General features: G+C 38.0%; 1 long non-coding RNA gene across 1 annotated transcript; it reads right to left on the bottom strand.

The window, feature by feature from the left end:
- Window positions 1-3,046: 3,046 nt before the first annotated feature.
- LOC311093502 lies at window positions 3,047-11,390 on the bottom strand. Its single transcript, XR_014608425.1, has 3 exons — window positions 10,954-11,390; window positions 10,360-10,439; window positions 3,047-5,523 (listed from the first exon to the last, which is right to left on the bottom strand). It is a non-coding gene; the product is annotated as an uncharacterized lncRNA (long non-coding RNA).
- Window positions 11,391-11,710: the final 320 nt, after the last annotated feature.

Genomic DNA, 11,710 nt, shown 5'->3' with positions numbered 1-11,710 from the left:
CTTCCCTCTTGTGTCATGTTGTCATGAGTTAATTGTCTATTATGTGTGTCTTGTTTAGTGATTAGTCCATGTATTTAAGCCCTCATGTTTGCCATGTGTCTTTGTTAAGCATTGTTTGTGTAACCACTGTTTGGTAAGGTTCATGTTCATGTTCATGTTCATGTTCATATTCTACCAAGCCAAATCTATGTTTGCTTTATGTGTTGATCATGCTTTGGATCATCTGAATAAACTGAACTTGGGTTCTATGGACTCCCTTTACAGGAACATTCCATTTCATAAATCTACAAGCATTTTGGGGACGTTACTTTTGAATGTCCTCTGAACATTTTGAAACAAGTGGTAACATTTAAGGGGGCGGCACAGTGGCTCAGTGGTTAGCACTGTTGCCTCACAGCAATAAGGTCCCCGGCTGAGCCAGGAGCCACTTTCTGTGTGGAGTTTGCATGTTCTCCCTGTGTCAGCTTGGGTTTCCTCCAGGTACGTTGGTTTAGGTGAACTGGACTGGCCCCTGTGATGGACTGGCCCATCTGTCCAGGGTGCACTGCCTTTGGCCTAAGAAACTGGGATAGGCTCCAGCCTTATGACTTGGAAAGGTATAGAAAGGGAGAGAGAGAGAGTTACATTTAAACAAAATCCTATAACTAAATATCTATTTCCTATAACTAAATCCTGAAAACTAAACCATCTCCCTCTTTGGTTCATGCAGTTAAAATAAATATATCACAAATATAAGCATTTTTATTTCATGACACGGCTGTTAGCAGAAGAGTTCCCTACCCTGGGGTGAGAAATGAATAAAACATGATGGAGAAGAGAGAGATCTAGTCAGCAATCTGAAAGAGACTGGCACCGATAGTCACCTTGTCTGGTTTCCCTGTCCTCCATTTCACCTCCCCGTGTTTCCGCTGCATCTCCCGCCGGCTCCTTTCCACTCCGCGTGTGTTTAATATTTTACGATGACAACGGGGACGAACAGTCGATATGAAAGCCTGTTTGCTATACGTTTAGGACAACAAAGTCACCTCATTACACCTCACAAAATAGCACATACTTTATTGCAATATTACTGCCTAGCCTATATTTCTTTGTATTGGTGACATTTGTATTGGCCTTGCTGTTATGAGCGAGACAGTCCTTGTCTGTCCTTTATAAACTCACAGCATCTGGCTTTTATAACAGAATTTGTGTGCTAAAATTATACCGTTGAATAGCGTGTTGTTTAGCTAAATCAATGCCCATTATTTCTCCCATTATAGGCATAAGCCCCCATGCACAGAGGAGACCGCAGGGCGATGTTTGTGTGTTATCAAAGGCTGACTCAAGCGCTCTGCTTCAGTGTGCAGAGGTAGCAATAAAACTCTCTGTCTGTGCGTTGTGTCACAGCTGAATGCTTTAACAGAGACTCACCCACACATCTGAAATGCTCAGCGCTTTGTCAAGGACATCCAGTCTTTCTTCCCATTTTCTCCACATGCTTTAGCCTTTTTTAGAGCACCAGAAGGTCTTAACACTCTGACAAGATATAGAAACGAATGGAGTGACCTTTTTAATAACCCTCATGAGTCATGACTCTCTCCCACTGTTGTTTAAAAATATTGTTTTTCCAGGCTGTTAAACTCCTAAAAACATGAAGTTATAGTCGTAAAGAAACAGTTCACCATTTTGTTCAGTTTTCTGTATGGGAAAGAGGGACCAGCACAATCTTCAAAATTCTAGTTGGAAGTTTGAAAGAACACAAGGGTGAGTGAATAGAGTGGCGCATGTATGACGTCACTTTGTAGGCCAAAACGCAGAGGCGAGATACAGTAGCATTTTAGCACTTCCGGTTCCATCGTCTCAAAGTCTGCGTTTTTTTGTTTTGCTTTTGGTTAAATGGCTTATATAAGGTCAATGGTGAACACAAGCTCAATACACTTTCAAGTTTTATTCTACAACATAAAATACATCAGTATTACCCCACTCGGGATTTTTTAAAGTTGTTACGTGCCTTGAAAAAGCCGGAAGCTTAGTGATGGTGACGTTGAAGTTATGGGACTGTGATGTAGTTCGTTTATAACCTAACTTTAGCTTTTTACTTCTGGTGACTGCATTTAGGCTTCAAAATTCATAAAAGTTGTGTTCATCTGTGAAAATTATCGTGATGGACAAAATGTATAAGTATTAGAAACTTTTGTTGATCACAGAGCTTTTTTTTTTTTTTTTATAATCCAAAAGCCTATGGGAAAATCCTATTGGGTTTTTGTCGAGGGAACCAGTGTGATGCCAACAGCCGATTGGCCTTCAAAGTCCTTCAAAGACGTCATACCTATGACCTATATACCTATAGTATATACCTATCTATGATGACAGAATTTTCATTTTTGTGTGACTGTTCCTTTAAGAAACATGTTGTACTCAGTTCACCCAAAAAAATAACTTCTGTCATCATTTACTCACCCTTACATTTAAGTCCATTTAAAAATATTAAAAAGATAACTGCGACATTTTATTTATGTAATATAAATTTGCGACTTTATTTCTCACAGTTCTTTTAAACAAAAGTTTAAATCTCGCATTTCTGACTTTTCCCCTCAGAATTGCGAGTTTATAACACAATTAGGACCCATTAAAAGAGATTCCGTGAAATATTAAGTTAAAAAAGTCAGGATTGCGAGATATAAACGTGTAATTCCAAAATAAAGAAATAAAGTTAAAAATCTGAATTTAGAGATTAAAAATCCTTTCTTTCCTCTGTGAAACATAAACATTTTGGTGTGTAACCAATGTATTCAGGTGGATTCAGTCATAATGAATATTTTTTATTTGAATAAACCAGTTAGTATAAATGTTAACACATAAAGCACATTTTAGGTCATTTATCACAAAGTAGAGATATATTGAGAAAGCAGAGCTCCTTCTGAAGGTTCCCAGGCTATCATGCAATATTGACCTTGAATATGTAAACAGATACGAATGAATATCGCTGATAAAGAGCTTGATTTATAGATCTGCTGAGCGGAGACTGTGTTTTGTGCATTCACACCAGCACCTGGACACAGTTTGATGAAATGCAGCTAGACTCAGGTTAAGTACAAATCTAAAGGGCATGGCGGTGAGCCAGCTAACTGACTCTACCAATGAGAGTGCTTGGTTTTCTAGTCCACGCTGCAAGGGTAATCAAGAGAACGGGCATGACAAAACCAACCGTTGTTGCCATTACTTACAGGATCTGTCACAGTAAATCATTCTGACTCTATGTACTGTCAACTGCCAGGTGCAAAGACGCGCATTCATGATTCACACTGAGCAGAAAAGTCTTTGATATGCAGATCACTGCTCGTCACATGTGGCTTTTGTCTCGGCTATGGCTTGTCTTGAGCTTAATATCTGATGTTCTCAGAGCCGAGTGCCTGATGCAGACAGTTAGATAAATAAATGCAGTCAAAAATATGTCAACAAAAGCAATCATATATAGATCAAAACCTTTTATCAAAGTTATACATGAATTTTGACAATTTTGTACATTCATTTTTATACATGAATTTGGACAACTTTGACAAACTTTTTTATCTACTTCAAATATTGACTACTGTATATACTGTATATGCAGCTCTTATTCTGATCGGGCAATTGAAAAAATAAATACAGTCAAATATTTTTAAACAATGACCTCTAAACTGAGCATCTCAAATAACCCTTACATAAAGATGTTATATATAATAAGAAAGGAGATTGCCTGTCAGTATTTGATCATCTCATAACATGTTAAGTGTTTAGTGTGTATATATAGGTTACAGGTTTAGTGTATATTACAGAGATAACTGTCTGTTGAAGACTCCTTTTATGCCCATTCCACATAAAAGCTGCTGCATTCAGTCTTCAGACCATTACAATGTGTTTGACTTTGACACAAACAATTCTCTCTAAGCTACTGTTGGATTTAAATTCCAATCAAGTGGCACCCCTGACAGAAAACTACTTCATTTCACAAGTTTAAATTGGCAGCACCGCTTGCCTTTCTTCCGCTCTGGCAGGTCTCAGTTGGCAGAGCGGCAACATGATCCGAATATTTACACATGCCAGCAAATGGATCATCTGAGGCTGCTTTTCCCTCCTTTGTATGTGTGTGTGTATATATATATATATATATATATATATATATATGTATATCTGTGGAGTACAGCCAGGCTTTTTCATGTGTTATTCATGCTTAACCTTGAAGGAGATAAAAGGCCATTAATAAAGCACCAGACAGCCAGTGCGCAACTTATGCTTTCCTAAACTAAACACAGGTGCATTAGTGTTGACATGGTCTCGCTCTGTCAATCTGAAATGTTTGCATTTATTGAAGTGGACGAAATTGCTATTTCAACTTGGGTCAATGACAAATAAGAATGTCTAAGGTGATGAAAAGGAATTTAAAATTATAGCGTTTTTATCGGACATGATGGCTTTCTTGTCTCATGACAACAAAATGGCTTCCTGCATGTTGATTACACCCAACTGGCAATTAGTTTGAAAGAAGTCTCTTATGCTCACCAAGACTGCATTTATTTGGTCAAAAATACAAATATTTATAAAACATTATTACAATTAAAAATATCATGTTCTATTTTAATATATTTTGTTGTGCTGTTTTTTGTGTGTGAAAACCATGATACATGTTTTTTCTTGATGAAAAACAAGTTTAAAAGACAAGCATTTATTTGAAACTGAAACCTTTTAATGTGTCTTTACTGTCACGTTATCAATTTAATGCATCGTTGAATAAAATGTTCTTTTTAAAGAAAAAGACTTTCTGACCCCAAACCTTTGAACAATAGTGTATCTTGAGTATAATATATAAATAATATAATAAAAGTCAGTTTAATGCAATTCAAGTTGAAATGACTTAAACATCCAAGTTGATTGTAGCAACTTTTTTTTTTTACAGTGTAATATTTAATATTACTACTAGTAGTATATTTCTACTAATATTTTACAAAACTGCATATTAAGAAATAATAATAAAATACTAGTACTTACAAAGTACTTTTCCCTCTGAATTCTGGCCAATTTATACAATGATTTTTCTTAGGAGATATTTTATTTTGACTTTATAAAATATCTGCATGAATTTTATTTAAAACATGTTCATCATAGAAGAGATGCATTCAAGTCATTGCATTTTTAATGTTTCTGAAAATAAATAAATAGATTCAGCCACAAAAAAAGAGCATTCTTTTCATTGCACATATCCGTTTATTTGCACGTACAGTAAGCGTTTAGGTCTTTTAATCATAAACGTACACATCGTTATCGACTCAGTGTTTTCCTTAGAAGAAGATGAGATGAGAAATGATTTCACAGGAAGCCACTGTAAGATGATGTAATGTTCCCAGAGCGTGATGGTCCCGTCCCGTCTCTGATGTGGACAATGCAGCAGTTCCACTGGCTGCAACACAAGACACGAGCGGGAGTGAGAGGCAGCTCCCATGTCCTGTGTTGCAGCCCCTGGCCCAGCCACAGCTCACCTTCATCTCTACCACTTCTGCTGCCTAACTGCAAAAAAAGATAAAGAGGCACAGAATAAGTATAAAGGACAGAGAAACTGAGGGGGAGAGATAGAGAATGGCGTGTATGTGAGAAGGAGAGAAAAAGAGAGAAAGAACGCTTCCGTGTCTTGAATACCACATCAATCCCAAACACTGAAAATAGCTTTCCTGTTTCATCTTGTATCGGACTAGCCCTGCCTCTCACACACGCGTGCCCACGCTAGGGGAGCGCAGACACTCTGGCCCATATTGCTTAAAGTGAGGTTAATGACATTGTAAGGCACCTTCCAGCAAAGACAGAGAATCTCTCGAGAGCCTTCCTCATATATCGAGCAAAGTCAGAGCAAAGCATTTCCATTTTTATCACAGGTATGCAAATCCCAGAGGAAGATGAAACAGAAGGGCTGGTGACAAATTTGTAATTCACAACACACAGATTACGCTTTGAATGCTTTGAAAAAGTGATAAAAAAATCCACATTTATATCGTGTTGTTTATATATACCATGGTATTCTTTGAAGTATCTTGAAGTACCATGATCATATACCTTTCATGTCGTGTGTAATGTAGCTGTATGTGAATGTAAATGTTCTGTAAAGTTTTAAAGATCAAAGTGCACGACAAATAAAGTGATTGCCTCCTAAAAGAAAGAAGCGATTGCAAACAAGTCACCAGCAATTCCAGTCTCACTTCCTGTTACACACCTACGTGACAATGTAACAAATTTGCATAATGCAGCCTATTGTTTTCTTTGGATGCCAATGAACAATGTCTACTTTGACCCGCCCTCAAACACTGAGGTTGTAGCTGAGGCCTGGAAGAGTTTGGTTTGTGTTTTTGGGAAGACGTTGTTTTCAGTGCTGCGAATCCACTTTGCATGCACTTCCAAAGGATGGGGACTCGGGCTCAAATTGATACAGAAAAAAATAATGCCATCGTTACTGTTCGTATCACTGTCTATTCAAGCGCTGAGGAAGATCTGGAGCTGAAATTCAGATTCGATTAGTTTCCAACAAACGAATGCTTTTTGTCGACCAATCACAACAGACTGGGCCGTCTGACCAATCAGAGCAGAGTAGGCTTGCGGAAAGGTGGGGTTTAGAGAGACTGAATCTTTGAACAAACAGTTTTTAGACTCTTTGGGAAATTAGGTGATGTGCAATGTATAAAGTTTTTTTATTTTTTTACCTTGGATGCATGTAAATCTATTGTAGGAGACCTCCAAAACAAAATTAGGAACCTTTAAAATAGCATAATAGGGGCACCTTAAATTAACAGTTCACCCAAAAATGACATTTTAGTCATATTTGCTACATGGAAAACAGCTGCATGAACATCTTAAAAACTATAAAATAAAAAAATAATAAAGATAATCTTGTAGGTGTTAAGCTTTGATGTGTTTGAAATGCCATGAAAGTGAATAAATAATGACAGAACATGGGTGAACTATTCATTTAATTATCTCGCCTTTATATTCCAAATTACAACATACTTATATCTCCCTCCCATTAAGGTGAAAGACGGCAATCAGTGAAATCTCGCAGCTCCTAGTGTGAAATTGGGTCCAACCTACTTCTGGAACTGCTGGGAGACGCACTACATGACACTTTAGCAGTCGGTCCAAGGACGACCCGGCAAGGTGAACCGAAAGAAGAGCTGGTAGGAAAAACATACGTGCTGACAAAATGGTGAAATTCAGTCTGGACCCGATCAGATAATACGGACCTGAGAGTTCGGATGTGCTCTGTGATACGTGGCCTGGCATTGTAGAGGGAAAAGGACTCTAAAATGCGAAAAAAAAGAAAAAAAAGGGGGGGGGATGGTGCTTGAGTTGATCTGAGTGTGAATTATGGCACACAGGAAATAGGAAATGTCAAAAAGTGAATTAGTGATTTGAAATCATACTTTTGTCACACTATAAAGCAGAGTTATTTTAAGAAAAAGTAGGCCATCTATTTAAGCATTTATTCCTATGCTTACCTGAATTGCTTTTTATCAGTGCCTCAATGAAATGGATTTAAATGGGTCTTCGTGGTTTGCTGAGGGAGCTGCGGGCGATTAATGAAAATTGTAATTAAAGAATTGATGTAAGCTAATTAGAACCACTTACACAATGGCAGCACAGAATGAAACGCATACGTGTTCAGCCTTGTAAATGCCTATTGTCTCCTTCAAAGACCACAATGGTGTACTGTACGCACCAAAACAATAGCCAAATCCCACAGAGAAGCGTTTAGGACGAAATCAATGTGAATGACTGTGCAGAGACGTGCTTTAAAGACCCTTTCCTGTATTATAAAGCTGATGTGGAGCTGTGCCCGAAAGTGTGGGCAATGACCTTGGGGTCAGAATGAGGGTCCATTGTGTTTGGTCCCGCAACACATTTCTTCCTGTGTGCGAAACAATGGATGTCCAGTTTTCAACAAGCCCACTGCAATCCACAGCCCAACAAACATCCTTCTTCTGTACCAGGCTCAGCCATCCTGCAATGTCTAGTGACAGGAACTGTACTTCTATCAGATCTATGAACAATCGGGCCAGGGGAAGCATAGGACCGTCTGGGGAGAACACGGGGTGCCACTCGGCACACATTCAGTTTTAATCATAGTATAAAGGGGCTTATTAAATCGATTTGATCACAGAAGCTCGATGAAACGCTGAGAAATAACACACTGGAACGGAACGCTTTGTCAGATCTTGCTTTGCTTGTTTATCTGATATTATTAAGTTTAGATTTGGAAAATAAGCATATTTGGCACCATAGTTCTTTCATCTTATTTCTGTAGAGCCAAGCTGACATCTGTATTCGCTACAAACTGATTATGCTGGGCAACCTGCGACACTCCATCTCATATGATTCGAGAATGGTTGAAACCGATTTTGATGCAGTTTAATAGGTTTCGCTTGCTGTGGCGTATACCGTAAAATTAATTTCCTTCCTCAGCAATATATAGTTGTTTTGAAGAGTCTACTTGAGTAAGAGGAAAATAACAACAATATCATGAGTGTTGTTTCCCTTTTCAGAAATCCATTACACCTCTCATAACACCCATAGAGCTGCTATGTGCAGTTTTCACTTCACTATCACAGTATAACACTCTTATCCCTTGAGATAGGTACACATTAGAAGAACTTCTTCACAAACAGATTGGTTCAGAGGTCAAGGTAACAGCAACATTTTGTTAAATGGTTAAGCACTCACAATTGTTTTAAGACAAAAACCTCCAGGAATGTTTGATTATATATATATATTTAAAACTTGATCAAATAAAGGATAAATCATCTCATAAACCAAGGTTATTCAGAAGAGAAGGTGTAATAAAGCACATTGTCACAGGTGGTTGCAGGCAAACAGAAGAGCGTTCTAACAAAGGAGGAACTTAAATACTGACACAATTAAAGATAATTAACGATACACCGCTGAAACAAACTAACTCATAATGACGGTGGCCATGGTAACAAAGGAGTGGCGGGAAAATCAAACAAAGGAAGACATGTGACTAAGGAAACGTTTACACGACAACGATATTAAAACAGAATTTTTTCCTTTGAGTTTTTCCGCGTACAGACGTCATTGTCACACGGATCCGCGAAAACGACTAAAAACGCTATATTGTAATGACAGGCCATTAGATGGCGATGAAACACTATAGATTGAACATGTAATATGCTTGTGCACGACGTCATCGTTTTCAGAGATTCATGTTTTTTGTTATTTACACAGAGACTTTTCAAAAACTTGCAATTTGAAACCCGTTTTCAAAAGTTTGCGTTTTCAGGCACCCAAAACGCCGTTGTCGTGTAATTGAACGGCCAAAATGCATACAAAGTTTTAGCCTACGTTTTTAGTTGAAAACGGCGTTTTGTAAACAGCCCCTGAATGTCCATGAAAACTAAAAGAAACTGAACATGACTGTGACACACATATCCTGCAGTTGCGTTCCCGAGTTCGAGTCCAAGTTCAAGGTCCTTTTCAATCCTTCCTCTTTTTGCTTCCTGTCTGCTTTCTTTTTCAGGGTGAATTTAGGTTGTTTGGGGCACTTTTTCCCAGTCGTCTCAATGGCAAAAAATGTCCCAATCAACCTGAATTCACACTAAATAAACAACAACAACAAATCTAAAAAAGTGTATTATTTTAATTATCAAGACAATATATGTACTTTTACAGTAAAATATTATTTAAAAGTAAGAGAACTTTAACTGATTTCAATATTAAATATTAATAAAATTTTTCTTGTGAGTTTTATGTTACATTTTGGATGTAGCTATACTGTTTATTGCATAATTTTAGTGTTGTGTATTAACCTGATGATGTGTTTGTCTTTGTGGCTAACAGCCAGAAAGGCTGTGTTTTTTTTTTACAGTCTTATAATAATTTTCTTCAGAAAAAGTCTGTTCCAAAAACTATTCTGGAAAGAAATGATCTTTCCACACTAGCTTAATGCTGACATCTATTTTTGTCCTGCTGACAGACTGGAGGATCAAATTTCAATACGGATGAAAAGCCAGGGCTTAATGAATTGTTTACACTATATTTTCTTCATTGTCAAATGTAAATGAGGAAGGAAAATCACTACGTAAAAAATAGAGGCTTTTTAAAATGTTTCTGCATGATATGACAAGTAAAACGGTGCCAATTCACTCCCTGCTTTCATATCCATCTGTCATTTGCGCCGCCGCAAATGTGTGCCTATGCTTTTCATCTACATTTGGGTGCAGTGACAGAACTATAAGAGGACTGCAAGTTTTAACCGAGTGGCTCACACGGACCTCTGCACCTCCATTTGCAGGTCTCAGCAGAATCAGAGTTGGTGTTGCATTACATATTCGTTGAGAGACTCACTCAGCTCTCTGCCTCCTACAAGCCAGTTTAGCGTTTCCAGTATGCTGACAGCACACTTCATCCCCCTCAAGACTTTGGACCTGTGAAAGGGGAAAGGCTTTATTCGCCAACACAAGCGGGTTCCTTCACTTAAAAATGCATGGTTGATCGAGCCAGAACAACATTGGGGGGGCACAAACCCTCTTGCATATAGTTTCGCATTCACACTGACATGCAACATTTTAAGCTCCAATAAGCAAAGTCAAGAATGTCCCTGCCAAATGTCTGCATCATATGCAAATAACATGTTCAAGGACAGCAGGATAATCATGAAGTAAATACATAAATCTAATGTAGGCTATATCTATTCTGGGTTGAAGTGAATTGAGAAATTAAGCTACAAAAGGAACCATTTTGCTGCAAATGAATGGAAAACGTTTGCTTGTTGCAGCCATATACATAAATAACAGTCATTGCTTGTTACAAACATTCAGAAAGAATAATATAAGAAAGGGTGGTGGTGATAATAACACGCGGCTGTTCGCAAGAGGAAAATAACCTGCAATTTGTGGCAAAACAAATAAAATGTTTAGTAACGATGAAAAGTGCACCTACCTGCAGCTGGAGTTCAGCGACACGCGCTCTTCTGAAAGGTGACGCACTGGTAACGCGCGCGCTGAAGTGAGCGCTCGCGGTCATCCTCCTCCGTCCTCCTCTAAAGACGTGAGCTCAATCAGTACCTTGTACTCTTCCCGGTCACGTATTCAGATGCCTCGTTCACAACACAAGTCTCATTTTATTTGTTCAGGCAGTGACAGAAGCGCGCGTCTACACCCCTCCGCCTCTCTGGCCGCGCGCCCGCTGAGAGTGAACGTGAACTGCTTTCTCCGCTGCCTTAAATATCCATTTGATCGACGCAGCGCCTCGGGCATCGAGTCCGTGTGATGATGAGTTCCTCTCTGTCATCTGCGAGAAGAGACGCAGCGAACGGTCCAGGAGGAGTCCGTTCTCGTGTAAAGCTAAATGGGGTATTTAAGTCCCTCGACGGTAATTGCGGGAAAAACAAACAATCAGTCTTGCTTTCTGTCAAAACTGAATTTTGAAATCTTAAATCTTCTATCTTAGTTTATTTTTGACAAATGATAATCATATTGCTAATGGCAACAAGCATGATATAATATATTATAATATAATATATATTATATCATGCTTGTTGCCATTAGCAATAATATAGGCATATTATATTATATCATATAGCTACTATTATATTATATTATACATGATATAATAATATAATAGTAGCTATAATATAATATAATATGCCTATATAATATATTATATCAAGCTTGTTGCCATTTATATATATATATAT

This window comes from Abramis brama (assembly GCF_963993115.1).
Source record: "Abramis brama genome assembly, chromosome: 12".
In the NCBI taxonomy this organism is placed as follows: domain Eukaryota; kingdom Metazoa; phylum Chordata; class Actinopteri; order Cypriniformes; family Leuciscidae; genus Abramis; species Abramis brama.
This window is presented reverse-complemented; position numbering and strand designations above follow the sequence as displayed.